At 43.0% G+C, this 15,186-nt stretch overlaps 1 protein-coding gene across 4 annotated transcripts in view; it reads right to left on the reverse strand.

Moving 5' to 3' along the window:
* CNKSR2 (connector enhancer of kinase suppressor of Ras 2) overlaps positions 1-15,186 on the reverse strand; it is a 220,153-nt gene that overhangs the window by 4,447 nt on the left and 200,520 nt on the right. The gene's annotated exons all lie outside the window — the stretch shown is intronic.

Raw genomic sequence — 15,186 nt, forward strand, 5'->3', positions numbered from 1 at the left:
CACACAGCATTTCCCCCAGAAGAAACTGTTTGATGCCTCTGTAGAAACTTGGGACGTGCCAGTGGGATTAGCTGAGTGCTGACCAGGAGAAGCCAGGGCAGCCCCAGGGGAGCAGCCAGCTCCATCCCTGCTGCCCCTCGCACACCGACACACCTGTACACACAGCAGCCGGCCACCGCCTGTGCGCAGCCTCCCAGGTGTCTCCGGAGCCCTTGGAACCCTCCCACCCAGTCTTGGCTTTCATAGGGGTGTATGTTTTCCTGACCCAAGGTGCCTGTGTCCTCAGGATGCTTTCATGAAAGCTCTTGTAGGAAGGCTACAGCTGCTTGCTTTCAAGCATTACTTTTATCCTGTGACTGACCCTGCACCAAGACATGGCCATCTCCACTGGCTTAAAGTTCAGCACATGCTAAAGTACCCGTAAGTAGTGAACCTCAGTCTCCTCGGGTGTTTAGAGGTTTTTATTGAGCACCAACAGGGAGGGCAGCTAGTGTTTAGAAGTGACATTTCTAGCCCCCCAGGAGCTACCTGAGGCAACATCCCATTCAAGCCCATACCATGCAGTACAGCAACTACTCACCTCAGGCTCAAGCAAGAACTCCAGACACCCAGATCTCCACACCTCATCACAAAAAGTGTTTGAATTTGTACAGATCTTTACACAATCGAAGAATTTTTGCAGTCAGCAACTAATTAGCTATGCCTCTCATCAGCTTATTCCTTTGCCCTTTTTAGGGGGTAGTTGTTTTCAAAGCACTCTTTTTTTTTTTTTTTTTTTAAGAGATATTAAAGTGAAGAAGAGTTCAAGGCTTTTTATTGATGGAGGTGTTGTAGGTCTGTAGAGCTCCCTAAATCCTCCCATCATGTGCTACCCTGCTTGGAGAGCTAGGTTCATCACTGTAAGGGGCGGCCAGAACTTAAAAACAGAAATAAGATGCATTTCTCTTTCTTGTTGATTTCTTTCTTATTAAATCATCTAATGTGTTAAAGGGCAAAACATTCAGTATCTAAATAATTACAGACTGGTTAAAATCCCCCACTACCTTGATTTTTATGCTTTCTTAAAAACTCCATGCAGCAACAAGATCAGATGTTTGGGATCTCTCTACCAGTTCATATTGCTGAACACTGAAGTCTACCCGTCTGACAGCCAGGGAATGGGAGTGATTTGCTAAAGGGCAAAGGGAAAAAAAAACCCCACCTTGATCTGATAAAGGAGTGTTTTATATCTGTTTCTCTCTTTCTCTTATCCCTTGTTATGCAAGGAAAAAAGATCTTTCATCGGCTCTCTTTTCCCCAGCAGCATTACCACATTGTACCCTCAGGGGATTAGTACAGGGACAGTCTGCTGAAGAAGCAAGCCAGTGCTTTGACTTCACGTTGTCCGAATTTACTTTGCTAGGGTGATCTAGAGCCTGGACCAGCAACTGGCCACCATGTCCAGGCTTGCCATTGAAAATCCACAGCTTCCTGAAACACCAAAGGTCCCCACCATGGAGAAGGACAATGTTTGGGTTCAACCCCGAGGTTGAATCCTGAACTGTCATTAGTTAATTGTCATTAAATGCCTTTAATGAGCCTGGAAGGCAGCATGGCCCGCACGGGCTCAAACGGCGGGCTGCGGGGCTTGTGCTGGCCTTCCTCCCCATGCTGCCGGCCTGGCGCTCTGCACCGGCTGGTGCTCCTCAGGGCTCACCTCCTCAGGCCGGCGGCCGCCGCTCAGAGGGACTGCGGACAGGGGATTTCCACCCTCGCCCCAAATGGGAACAGCTCTGAGGCTGCATGGGAAGAGGCGCAGGACTACAGGGGCATGATGCAGGCAGGGTTAGGCAGCAGAGCACTGAGGGCAGGTCTTTGAAATGCGTCAGCACATCACCTCCACCCGGCTGCGGCTGCCTCCCCCAGGCTCTGTCACCACCTGGGTGCTGTAGCTACGAGCGGTGTGTAGAAAAGGGGACAGAATTTGGTATAGAGAAAAAAGCAGGGAAGAAAACCAGCAGGTCCCTTCCCTTAAATGTCTCACTGTTGCTGAGGCTGGAGGAGCTCAAAGAGGGCAAGACGCTGGCTTGTTCCACCCACGGCGGGGGAGAGGGTGGCGGGCGTCATGCTAACACATCCCCAGCCCTTAATATTTTCCAGAGAAACACTGAAGGTGGTGGTACTGCTGCTCTCAATGGCTCTCAGTAGGCGGGAATTGAGATTATACACGAATCTCCCCTCCCTCACCCTTCTGCTAAAGGCTTTGATTGATTTCCTGTAGGTGTTGGTGAAACCCTTGGCACCATAAAGCATCTGAGGTACTTGATTAGATATACAGCTGAGCTTAAAACATATTTTCTTTTTTTAAATTGGTGGATTTGTATGCAAGTCATGCTCTTACAGCAGGGCTGTCTCCTTAAGGAAGAATAAGGCCTCAGGTAATGCCTTACTTAAGTAGAAAACATGGCTCAATGGTATTTGCAGATGACCTCAGAAGAGCAGCCAATACAGCAGGTTGTTTTTCACTTTCACTCAGCTGCTGAGTCATGGGTTGCATCTCCCCAGCTGCCCTCTTTCTCCGAATACACTGCTGGGTAGCTGTTTCCACACCCTGCTAAAAAGAAGGGTTTCTTCTCTGAAGCAACAGTGTTGTCCCCTGCCCCACCCAAGCCTGAAAAACTCTGTAACTCTGGAGCAGAAATAAAGCTGCGTAAACTCTGCAGCACACAGGATCTAAATTCAGAACCATATCTTCCAAATACAAGAATACACAGGTACTAAATTTTGTAACAATGAAGCTTCGGCTGTGTTTTCAAGTGAATGCAAAGCCATTTGCATTGAATTCAGGAGATAAAGAGTACACCAGCCTAGTAAATGGCATGTTATTATTTTTCATTATTCTGCTTTCCACAAGGAAGTTTCTGAACTTTTTGTACTGTGCCCTCGCTTCTTAAAATGCTGTAAATATTTGTATCTACTTTTACGTTTTCTCAGGAGAGGGAGCTGGAGATTGTGGCCGGGTGGGTGAATCTAAGAGGTCAGGAATGGTTTGGGTTGTTGGCATTCCAGAAAAACAGGCAGGATTTCTTACACTGTGCTGTCATTTGTTGTTGAAAAGAGCATGCCCTGAGCTCCATGATGTACTGAGTGTAAACACCTTCTGGCTCCATTGGGCTATTCATCTTTCCATTATTTCCCCCTTACAAACCAACATCCTAAGAGCAATAAATAAGAACATCAGGCACTTGAGTGAAAAGTGACTAGAGCGAAACAGTTAACATTGGTATTTCCATGGATCAAGACATGATCGGTCCCTGTAAACGGATGATTCAGGAAGGTGGTACTGAACTAGGGCCATGCAGAAGGTCACTTGCAACCCAGCTGGCTAATACATCGCTCTCTGGACACAGAGAATCTCTAGGCACACATTTCTCATAAATCTGCTCTAAATATATGGAATAGCCTCTAGTAATTTTCCGTGGAGTTTCCTGCACTTCTGTGACTCCCTTTCCCCGTAGAAGTTCAAGTCACTGGAAGCTTGCATGGTTTTCCCCTTTCAGTGAGGTGCCAGATGAACCAGTGGGGACTGTAAGTGCACATAACTGCCCATGCAAGGACAGTACAACACACTTAATCATAAATTTTGTCACCCACTGTGCTGACACCCTTTTCAAGTGTTGAAGCTCTCCTTTGAGGCCCCTTTTGTACTTTGCCAGTGCCTCCTAACGCCACCGAGGCTCATATTGTCGTCTTCAGACTGCTCGTCCTGATGGATGGACACCACTGCCGCCCTGATGGCATTCTCCATTTTTCCGCTATCCTCTTTACCATTTGCTACCTTTACAGCTCAGTGATGCGCTTTTCTTCGCCGTGCAACTCCTCTCATGCGCGCCCACTCCTCGCCTTGCAATTAGCCCTGCACTTGAACACAATTACCACCCTCTGCAAACCCTGAGAAAGCTGAGCTGCTGCAAAGTCTGTGATGGAGAACGAACAAGGCACAAAGTCAAACTGAAATCCCCTGGCTCCACTGAAATTTAAACTCTCGTTTTCATTCCTTTTGGTGAGCTCACTTTCTCTGGCAGAGGAACCAGTTCAGCTCAGCTTTCTCAGGATCTTAAGGAGGCAATTTTGTTAGAATACATCACTAATTACGTTATTAAACAGCTGCCATATGTTATTTCCCCCCTACAAATCACAAAGATTTGCTTCTAATTCGAGTTACACCATTCTGCTTCACCTTTGCACAGGGGAGGCATCTACCTGAAGCCTCCCAGAACTTTCTGTGAGTGTCACTAAATGCTCCACCAAAACAGAGAGCATCCCTGGCCTCTGGGAAATGGTCTCTAGCTAGATAAAACAGGCCCTGATGCACAAATCTCTGGGTTGCGGGGTTTTGTCTTTGCCTTCTTGACCCTGTTGCATCTATGTTGGGAGTAGAGAAGCTTGTCTGCTGCAAGCTAACTAGTAAGTGATACAATCCCAGGACCGACAAAGTGTTTTGTAATCTTCCTATGCCACAGCATGTTGGCTGGGCCACGTCTAACTGATAGGTCTATCAAAACCCGCCTGGTCCTGCAATGGTTTCACTGGTAGGCAGTGCAGAAGACAGATGTCTGCTGATCCCTTGGGGAGGGGAGGCCTCCGGTGGCAAGCTCTCGAGCCCCAGCTCAGGCTACCTGTCGGCCCAAGGGTGCTGATGGGCAGGCAGGGGCAGGGGACGTAACCCGGCCACAGGGTCCAACAGCCTGGCTGGGCTTGTAAACCCCGGGGACAGGTTAGGAGAAAGACAGAAGGGATCTCCCTATATTTAAAGTGAAAAAGCAGAAGGAGGAAGGAGAGGGGACATGGGTTTTAGCTGTGTTGGAGGGGAGGGGAGAGAAGAAATCCTCCAAAGATGTAGTTGTTGGTTTCTCAGTGCAAGGCTTAAATCCATCTTTGCTGCTGTTCAGGTTAACCATTAGAGTCCAAACTGCACAAGAGGGAGACATATCCAAATGTATGATGCAAAGAATCAGGAATTACAGTCATTTTTTACACTGTTTGGATGGATGGCAGGCAGACTAAGCTAGGCATTTCCTTTTCGCCCAGACTACAAGCTAAAAGGAACAAAATGGTGAAATCAATGAAAGGTTTACAAGGAGACGGTGTCTGCACAGCTGTGTGCTGCATATGAGGTCACCCCTGCACAGGTATGGGGTGGGGGGGGACACGGTGACACAGAAAGTCAGCTCCTGGTAGGAAAATGCTACAAGTCACATCCCTGATTACTGAGAAAAGTAAGAAACAACACAGTGCTTAAGCCTGGCACGGTACAGCAGGCAGGAGGTGCAGTAAGATGCAGTTCAGGTCTACATGGAAGCCAGCTGCTAATCACCTGCTCTGGGTAATATAGAGCAGATTTCCCTGTTAAAGCACAAATAGAAACCTGTGTCATCTCCTATGCCACATTATGGCAAAATCAAGGCCTGACTGGGCATGTGAGTATGCCTGTGCGCATATATATATACATGTATGCATATACATATACACATGTACATGTTAATGCTTTCCACAAGTGAGGAGAAGTTTAAGCAAGCTGAAGAAAAGCTGGGGGCTTCTTGTGCTGTGCCTGGCCTTTGCAACCCTTCTCTCTGTTTTTCCTTCCCTTTGCTTGCCCTTTTCTGATTCGTGTAATCCTCCATGCTTTCTGGCCCCATGTACCTGAAAGTGCAGGATTTTTCCCAAAGTCTTGAGTCAAAAAAGGGAGGAGCAGTGTTTAAAAACAAGCTTTGGTCCATGTGTTTAGTGAAATATTAGTGGCTAGAGGATCAAAGAACAAGTATTAAATTCGCATTTTATACCATTCCTTCCTCTAAAGAGGAAGTATTTTTGGGTTACCAGGATAGTTGTATACAGTTTCTATTCTCTCCTATTATGTAAACCTCCAGGCAAAAAAGATATGCCCTAGAGTGGGTGTTCACTGAAAGCACCAACACAACAGAGCTCTGCAATACGCTGGAGTTTTCCACCCGATGGTATGAGGCTGCCTCTCCTCTCACGCGCATAAGCATAAATTGGTTTCTTGAAATAAAGTGAACTGTGCAGGCAAGTGGAAAACTCATCTCCCATAGGACAGATTTCCAAAGGTATTATTTCAGGCATTTTCTACTACAACCAAGTTCAATCAGAAGCAGTTAGGTACCATAACCGCTTTTAAAAGATCTAACCCTAGCCTTTGTAAGGCCTGAGAGTTGCTAAACCTTTGCTGCGGCACCAAAGGTCTAATTCTTTTTGTGAACTATTTATGGCACTAGTGGTTTTCTTTTTGGATCAGTGGCTCCCTGCGAATCTCTTTTCCTCTGAGGTCACCTTTCTGGTGCTATTTGAATGACAAGCTGCCTACACTTTGTCACGGCCTTGTGAGCCACCACTGCCCTGCAGGCTGCAGTTTGTGAGCTGGCAGGCTGAAGCAAGTTCAGCCTCCACGGGACACTTGAGCTGGTCTAACTAGAAGTCTCACACCCACGTCAGTCACCTCTCTCCAGCTTCCCACACAACTGGAATTGCTTTTTAAAAACAGCTGACACTAAACTCGGCATTAGAAAAAAATCGATCCTCAAGGTTTCTCCCTGCAGGCCTGCGTTGTTGTGCTGAAAGTAACATTTAGGCATTTTCAGCATTCACTTAGCAATGAAGTACAGGTGCCAGCAAATGGGTTAATATGTTAGTGAGAAGGGAAAACACAGACAGTGGGAATAATCAGCTCGCTCTGTTCGTGCTGCCTCTTGACAGCTCTTACACACCTCGAATGAGCATCAGGAGAAGCTCCCCATTTGCTCCCAGCCCTGCTGTTTCATGAGGTTATATTGGTGGGCTGTGATTTCAGAGGCGGCATAAGAATGAAGATGAAATAACTCCAAAGCTTCCCAAAGTAACAGGGAACTCTGAGCAGCAGCAGAACTTTTTGGCAGCAGTGGTATTTGGACAGTACTCGACTCATTAAGTTGCCTATGAAGGCATCAGTTTAACCTTCATCTGCCGAACAGATTTTAGTGACTCTTTGGGAGAATTTTAACAACATGAAATAGGATATCCTGACATTTTTCTGTACCACACATTGATATAAGTGCTGTTTAATTTTACCACAAGCTACCAATGTTGAAGTGAAATAAACAGAGCAATTACATTTTGATGGTATGCTTCCCCTCAGTCCCTGCAGTTGAGAAACAATGAAAAACTTCGCGTATTTATGAGGTAAGCTGGGAGCTGAAGCAAACTGGGTAAACTGCTATATGTCTGGGGATGCTGTGACTTTTAAATAGGACAAGGAGGTCCCTACGGATACATCTGGCAAGCAATATATGGAAGCAATTACTCCTTCAGGAAAATATTTTTTCACAAACCTAAGCTGTTACGGCACACGACGTTGTGAAAGGTTAAGTGACAAACGATATGGACCCAGTGAGATTACTCACCAGTCAGAATCAAGCCACAGTCACGCTTGCACAACAGCAATGCCTGTCAAGGTTTGTGGCCTTGATACCTGAAAGCAAGCCTGAATGGAAGGGGTATGTATTCCTGGTGAGCAACACCCACCGAGAAAATGAACTCTACTTCAGTCTACACCCCAGGTTTGCTTATTTATAATAAAACGTAACACTGAGAGTGAAATTTTCAAAAGCACTTGCATCACTTAGGAATCGCAACCCTACTTTCAACATGAAGGAAACATGGTAAATTAGTGTGGGTGGCGGCCAGATTAATTTAATAGCCAGCTCGGTTACCTCTGTAATGCACCATGGTCTGTTGGGGAAGCACCTCCAGAGGCATTTATGAAAGGGGCCTGAAATACTTCTGAAAACGTTATCCCAGAAGATGTCATATTTATTCAGATATTCAGATTTATTATTGGACTTATAGTTGCACATGTTATGATCGCTGCACTGATTAGATTCCAGACTAATTAATCTGCACCCTGATTTACATGTTATTTATGTAGGGCACGACACTGCCAAATATTAAGCACCTCCTGTCAGCTGCTGAATGCCCATCACACCACCACGGTCTGTAAGCACCGCACAGAGTTCAAAGTACCTTTGAGAACAAAAGCTATTACCGTGATGAGAGAAATGCAATACCATGCGGCTTTTCTAGACATTATTTATGTTGTCAGATGTCATAATGAACTTGTGAACACGTATGCACCTTAACATAAAGCTCTCTCTCAAAACCGGCACGAGAGTCGTCACAGAAGAAAGGTCCGTTCCCCATCCATTGGGCAGAATGTGTTTGCACACAAAAGAAACAAAAGAAAGGAAATGAACATCAGCCCTGACAGACAGTGGTTACGCAAAGGCAAAACTGAAAATTTGCTGGCTTATTTCCTTTATTAAGCCCAAAATAACACCTTCAAAAAATCCTGACTTCATGAATAAATCCAATGCCTTCATTAAAGAAACATTTACTGCCATTTTCTATACTTTATTTTAAGGCATACAGAAAAATATTTAACAAATGTGTATGCAATTAAATGCTGGGGACTGCTAATTACAGCCCTTCTGAATGCCTCTGCAAAACAAAGATACTCAATACAATATGCTAGAAAGGGTGGGGAAAAGAAAGAGAGGAAGCTGAAGACGATCTAATTCATATTAGCACAGATATATGTTGGCCTTTGGCTACGAGCAGCAAATAAGCCATCAGCGTAAGCCCAAATGGCAGCCAAAGGACATTTTAGAGTCACATCTTTGCTTCTGCTTCTCTAATTCATTTCCAAAACATTTCACCTCTAACTAATTATGGAATTTAATGACAGAATGTAAAGGACTGGCTGGGGTTGCAGGCCATTCCAACAAGGTTTTAATGACACATCCTTCAGGTTGCACAATCTTTATGTACTTAGCAGTGATTTATCAGCCCTGGCAGAGGCAGGTACTTCAAAGGCAAACTTATATAAAAAATAAATTCTGCCTTTGCCAAGCGTTGGAAAGAGCACTAAATTAAATTTAAAAATCAATTCCTACAGACAAGAGAGTCATAAAAACTCAGTGGGTTTGTCTATTTGGCCAACAGGCAAAAATTTATGACAGTACAGTTTTGTAATCAATAATAGCAATACAGTGTATGTTCTTGATTGGAAAAAATTAAAGATGCCAAAACAACGTTGCTAAATATTTAGGCTGATTTGTGACAGTCCCATTGAGCAGAAACACAAAACATGCATTTTAATGAATTTCCAACTAGTTTATGTCATACTATACTTTTTATTTTTCAAAAAAGAATATTAAAACTATTATAAGCTTTGTCACCTGCTGTAAGGCAGAATGATGTAATTTTATTCACTGCACATTTCCTGTTTGTGAGGCAAAAAAGCATAATTTACTTCTTTATAAAAGGGAAATATATATATCTATATATATATATAATTTTATTGGTATTAACATAATGCAATACCATACATTGAGCAAACAGAAAGAAAACATTTCAAAATACATTTTTTAAAAGTATCTCCCCATAAGATAGTATGAAATATCAAGTAATTAGCATTAACATTATTACAATACACCCTTAGCCAAATATATTAAGGAAAATCCACATTCTAACCACAGAGATAGAGGCAAACATCAACCCATAGGGGACCCAGAACATAATGATAAATACAATATCTGAATCTACTTTGAGTGACATCCAGACAAATACTGGCCCCAAAACAGCCCTCTGGAGTCTGGGTGTTTATACAGAGAATACTTTGTGCCTGCTTGGCCAGGCAGCATCACTCACATGTTTAAGTCCTAGAAGATAAAGAGGAACTGAAGAGTTTATCTGCAGAGTCTAATAAATCTCAGCGTGAGGTATCTTCTCCGTCATCATCCAAACGAGTGCCAGTGTACCCTCTGGTATTTCATTACAAAGCATTAGATAAATGGAAGCCTCCGAAAGGTCTGTACATACCTCCACTTGACAGAATACACTTAGTTTAGCATGACACAGTAAGGTGACTTCCTTCACTAACGTGAAGCACGCTTAAAAGATACGACTCTGGTTGGTTGGCCTGAACGGGTTCACTGGAGTTCAGTACAAGCAACAGGATTTTACAGTTACCATGGCTGAATCCCTCTTTAATTCCTCGAGGTCTGCAGAACAAAACTGAGTGACATCAAAGCCCTTCCCCTGCCAAGACCCTCTTCCCCTTCCGTTCTCCCATGCGGGGGGCAGTATTTTCTGCAAATGTGCTCCGTGTAGACTGGATCTGACTTTGTGCCTAGTCCCATTGTGGAAAGGGTGCATTCTTCAAAAGACTGGCCATGCCCTTTGACACCTTCCTGGAGGCCTCATATCCAGGCATGTGGTTGACTACGCTTTAACAGCTCTGTTCTCTGTTATAAACATCAAAGTTATTCAAGAAGAACTGACTTTCTGAACGGAGGCCATTAGGTTGCTTGCAAGAGGCTGAAGTTGAGTCTCCGTCGTGCCAATTCTCTAATGATAAGTTTATCAACCTCTGAGTCCAATCGGTTCAGTGCCAAGAGAAGTGGATCCCATTTGACATGGAGAGGTGCTATCAACTCTCGCAGTGTATTAGCCTAATATGATAAAGCAGTGATACAATATGTTGAAAGAACTGTGATGTGCCATTATTTCCATATCATATTAGTATATTAGAAATACTATCATGCAAACAAGAGCAAATAGCAAATCTGGCATACAGTTGCAGCACTACAGAGCTTTTCTAATCTGCATGCAGCTATGCTCGTGAGGACAGAGACATGGCACTGTTCTGCTATTACACCTTGCTCCATGAAAATATCCATCCCTGATGCAAAAGAGGTAATTAGGGCAGAAAGTTATATATTCTCTATTTGTGGATATGCTTTAAAAAAAAAAAAAAAAAAAAAAAAAAGAACAGAACAAAGACAAATTAAAAAAAAACCCCACAAATAAAACAAGAGAACAATACATATCCTAGCCAACTTGGGTTGGTTTCTTCCATGTCGAAGAGATAATAGCTCATTGGGAAGCACTGAAAAAGGGTCACATGAATGAGGAGAAAGGAAGCAAAGAATGTGCCCCAAATCCACCAAACGTGCTACAAACACGGAAAAATATCCTGTCGGCAACTTATGGATGAAATAGAAAAAGAGGTGACACAACACAATCTGGCTCCTTTCGTTATCCTAGCTGACAGTCCAGCATTGTGCAACGTTGGGTGAAGGATAAGATACGGATCTAGGAAATCATGTGATTTTGAAACCACACTGACATTACATACATCCAAAAGCTAGGGCTTGAGAACTCGAGAATCTTTGTGGACCTGTGTTAGCAAAGAAAAGAGAAAGAGAGAGGTGGAATAAACAGCATACAGCTAAGTTGTTTACTTAAGAGGTTCTGCGAGGATGTGCAGTCTCTGCACACAGGGCAGTTTCAGAAGTCCAGCTGCTCTCAGTACGTACCCTTTTCTATTGTCTACTACACTTACTTGTAATAAAAAATGAAACTTCCCATGGATTTTGAAATCCATTGTTGTTTTAGATCCCAGATATGAAAAGCTGGGGGATGTTTTGTTGTTAAAAGAACCACTTTGGGAAAGAGTTCAACTGTGCAGAATATAAAGATGTACAAATTCAATCCAATTTAACTGGTGAGACTTGTTTATCTCTTGTTAAAGAGATTTCCCTCCCCCTCCCCCAAAAGACAGGATGAAAAAGGAAGGAAAATATCAAGCATTGCCATTTTTACTCTTGAGCATATCACAAAAGGTCTGGGAAAGCAGAAAAGAAATGTTGTCTCAGTGACAGAAGGCACAAGGTGGAAAGAACCCCAGATGGAAACATCCGTGCCATTTACTCCACCCACGGCAGCAATTGGAAAATGAGTTTTGAGCAATGCTATATGGAACTCAAACCAAGTTCAGCCTCTCCTCCAGTGCTGAGATTTCCTGGGGACTCTGTGCGTCAACAGGGAGAGGAGGAAGAAGAAGGGAGAGGAAAACAGTTTATATAACTAAAACCTAAGTATAGCAGTCGAGAGAAATTTTTACATAACTTATTGTTTAAAATAAGGAACATTTGATTCTACAACCAAAATGCAAAAAAAACCCCACCCCCCAAAACCAAAACCCAAATCCCTGAAAAACAAAGGGCCAAACAAGCACATTTCAGGACTCATGGGGCTGAGGGAAGGGTGACTTCAGTAGACTGCAAAAGGGAATGTTTTTTACATTTCATCCTGTTTTATACTACAAACACTCACAGCATTTAAAATAAGAGTCTTGGATTTGTTTGGAAAAAAGCACTAAGTGAAAGAGGATACTGCGGCCTCATATGTATCACTTCTGTAGCTTCAAGAGATCCTGTTGTCTCACGGATGTTGTTCATATAACTTTATCCCTAAAAATACAGGAAATTTGGTTTCAAAGGTCGGGCTTTGGCAAAAGAAACTTTCCTTTTCATGAAACAAGGTGGCTATGAAGTAAAGGAGGGTTATTGAAGTTAAGGCAAGGGCGTTACCTAGCAGATGTCTATACCCTGCTCTTCCACTTGCCCTGCCGAGGATGGCTGGGACACATCCTCTGTGTCTATGGAAGAATTGTGCTGCCTTCAACAGATGGTGGGACAGGACTTTTTTTATGTGCCTAAAATCCAACTAAATTTTGCACTAGAAGACGATTATTTCTGAAAAAACCCTGCTAATAAGACACGCTTTTGAAAAGGCTACTTGGTAATATTGCTAAGGCCATTGTAGGCCTATCATCAAACACTAGTAATTCTTCACCATCCCAGTTTGGATTAGTCACAATGTGCATGAACAGCCTTTCATTAGGACCTCTTCAGATAAGTGGTAGCATACACTGTCCTATTTATCTGAAGGTGAATATAATTAACAGGCACTTGGGGGCTTTTCTAAATAGATTTTCTCATTTTTTTACTGTGTCACTTTTACTGATAGTAACTAACTGTACAATATTTCCTTTTAGTGTAGATGCACATTAAGTGTTTAGAAATTCTGCTTTTTGGTAGTAAAATTATTTTTCCTTATCATTATAAAACCCACATTTTTCTTTCTGTGTGACTAGAATTAGCAAAATGATTTATGTTAAAAATTTCCAGCATATGGTTCCCTTTCTAGATAAGGTTTTTTTTTATTTTGTTTTAAAGGAGAACAAATACATAAAACAAAGAACAAGTAACGTGCTTTTCGATGGATACTTATCGACACTACAACTTATGAAACTCATGAGACTTGCAAACGTTTTGAAAAATAAACCAACTGCCATTCACATACAAAAATGAACGCGACCCTATGAAAATAATGAAGTGAACTTACTGCATTTATCAGCCAAATTATGTCTGTATTATGAGAAGAGCTTTACGGCAAACGACTTCCCCAGAGAGGTTACAGAAACAAAACTGCCTGCTATAAATCTCCATGTATTTCTTCAGCTAATGCGGTCACGTAAGATGTGAGGAATCTTATGTCCGAGCAAACCTGTAGCAGCGGGAGGTACTTTACCCATTGAAAGTTGCGGTGACAGAATGCATCAGGGCTGGGACCAACCCACCAAGCAAGAGCAAAGGGATGCTCTACAGGCCTTTCTGGGCATGCCAACATGTCTCAAAAACCAAGAGAAATGTGAAAAAAGGGGAGGAGAAAGTTGTCACCTGAGAGAAATGTTTGAGAGTCACAATTAGTAAGGTCTCAAAATGGCTCTCACACAAGAAGTCCTATGTAAGGAAAGGGGCATGGAAGGTGAATCAACGATTTCTTTTTCTCTTTGAGACCTATTTATAAATAAGAAGGCATACTAGCAGTCACTAATGAAGAGGTAATTTAAGTTAGGGTTTTCACTTTAATGTGTTTTTTAATAAAATGCATACTATTTTACCACTGCCACTTGGGAGTACACTTTCTTATGAATGTTCACATTATCTATTTTGCCTAAACAGACTACAAGATGCCTGATTACCAAATGGTATGCTTATGGTAAATTTGCTTTTCAGAGAAGGGGTAGGTTGAATACCAGCAGGTTAACAAACTTACTTTTGAAATGAGTACTTAAAGGAAATTTCAGACTTCCCGTCTATAGTGACAATCAGTAAAACTGTAACCGCCTTTTGAATCTCTATCCTTTCCTTCATTTGTAACCTATTTTGTGTCCATATTTCTACATCTGTCTCTATATTCATGAGAGATACAGACGAACTTTGACTAGAAGCTCTTACCTATTACCTAGTCCAATTCTGAAGCATGTCTAGTTATGTATATTCCCCTAAAGGTAAATACTATGCGTGAATAATCAGGCTCTGAACAAGAATGAATGCAAACACTGGGAAGAAGAAATCCCTCCCCATGTACCACAAACTGCTACCGGGCCGCTTCTGTTGTAAGTCCAGTAGCAGATACATCTCCGTCCTTACTAGGGAAATGGCTCAATGCTATTTGACCCAGAGTCCTTGGGATGAATCTACAGATTCAGATTCAGATACAGAATACAGATCTACAAACTGTCCATTGCTCAACAGCGAGAAGCTCCTACCATCTTCTGGACTGCTCAGGTCTCAGACAGATGCCATGCAGAGATGAAAAGGAGCTGGTACAGAGCCTGGCAATGAGAGTGCCCGAGGATTCGATGACACATCCTGTGCAGCCCCCTGACACTATACTCCAAAGCAGCAACCCGGGAAGTACTCGTGTAAGAAGCCAGTTAGACGTAGAAGCACTAGCAGGAGTCACTCAGTACTCCTCTGGAGACTGAGTTACTGCAGTAAAGGGCGCTAAATCAAACAATGATAATAGAGGAATATGCTATCTACAAATAGCAAGTTCCAGCTTTTCCAACCTCACGGTATATGTTTTAGTGTCCCTCATGTCCTCACTGAGCTAAACAAAGGAACACCAAGAGTACAAATGTTATATGAGAAAGCACCACAATGAGGCAGGGGGATGGGAAGGACAGATGGTGGTGTCAGACCACGTATAACCTCCAGTATCTGCTCCTCTACAAGTGCTGCACTCGGCCCCACAAGAACAAGGCACCAGGAAATTACAGAGCTCTGATCCGCAGGCATTCTTCCTCCCACTTACCACAGTATTTTTAGATGTGCAAATGTACCCCAGCTCTCCCAGTATACGCTTCATATACTACAGTTACTGCTAAATAACCCTCTAAAGTACTAAAGAACTAAATAACCCCCCCCAAACAAACAAGTAAGCAAGAACCCCATTAGA

Source organism: Pelecanus crispus, chromosome 1, assembly GCF_030463565.1.
Source record: "Pelecanus crispus isolate bPelCri1 chromosome 1, bPelCri1.pri, whole genome shotgun sequence".
NCBI classification, from domain to species: domain Eukaryota; kingdom Metazoa; phylum Chordata; class Aves; order Pelecaniformes; family Pelecanidae; genus Pelecanus; species Pelecanus crispus.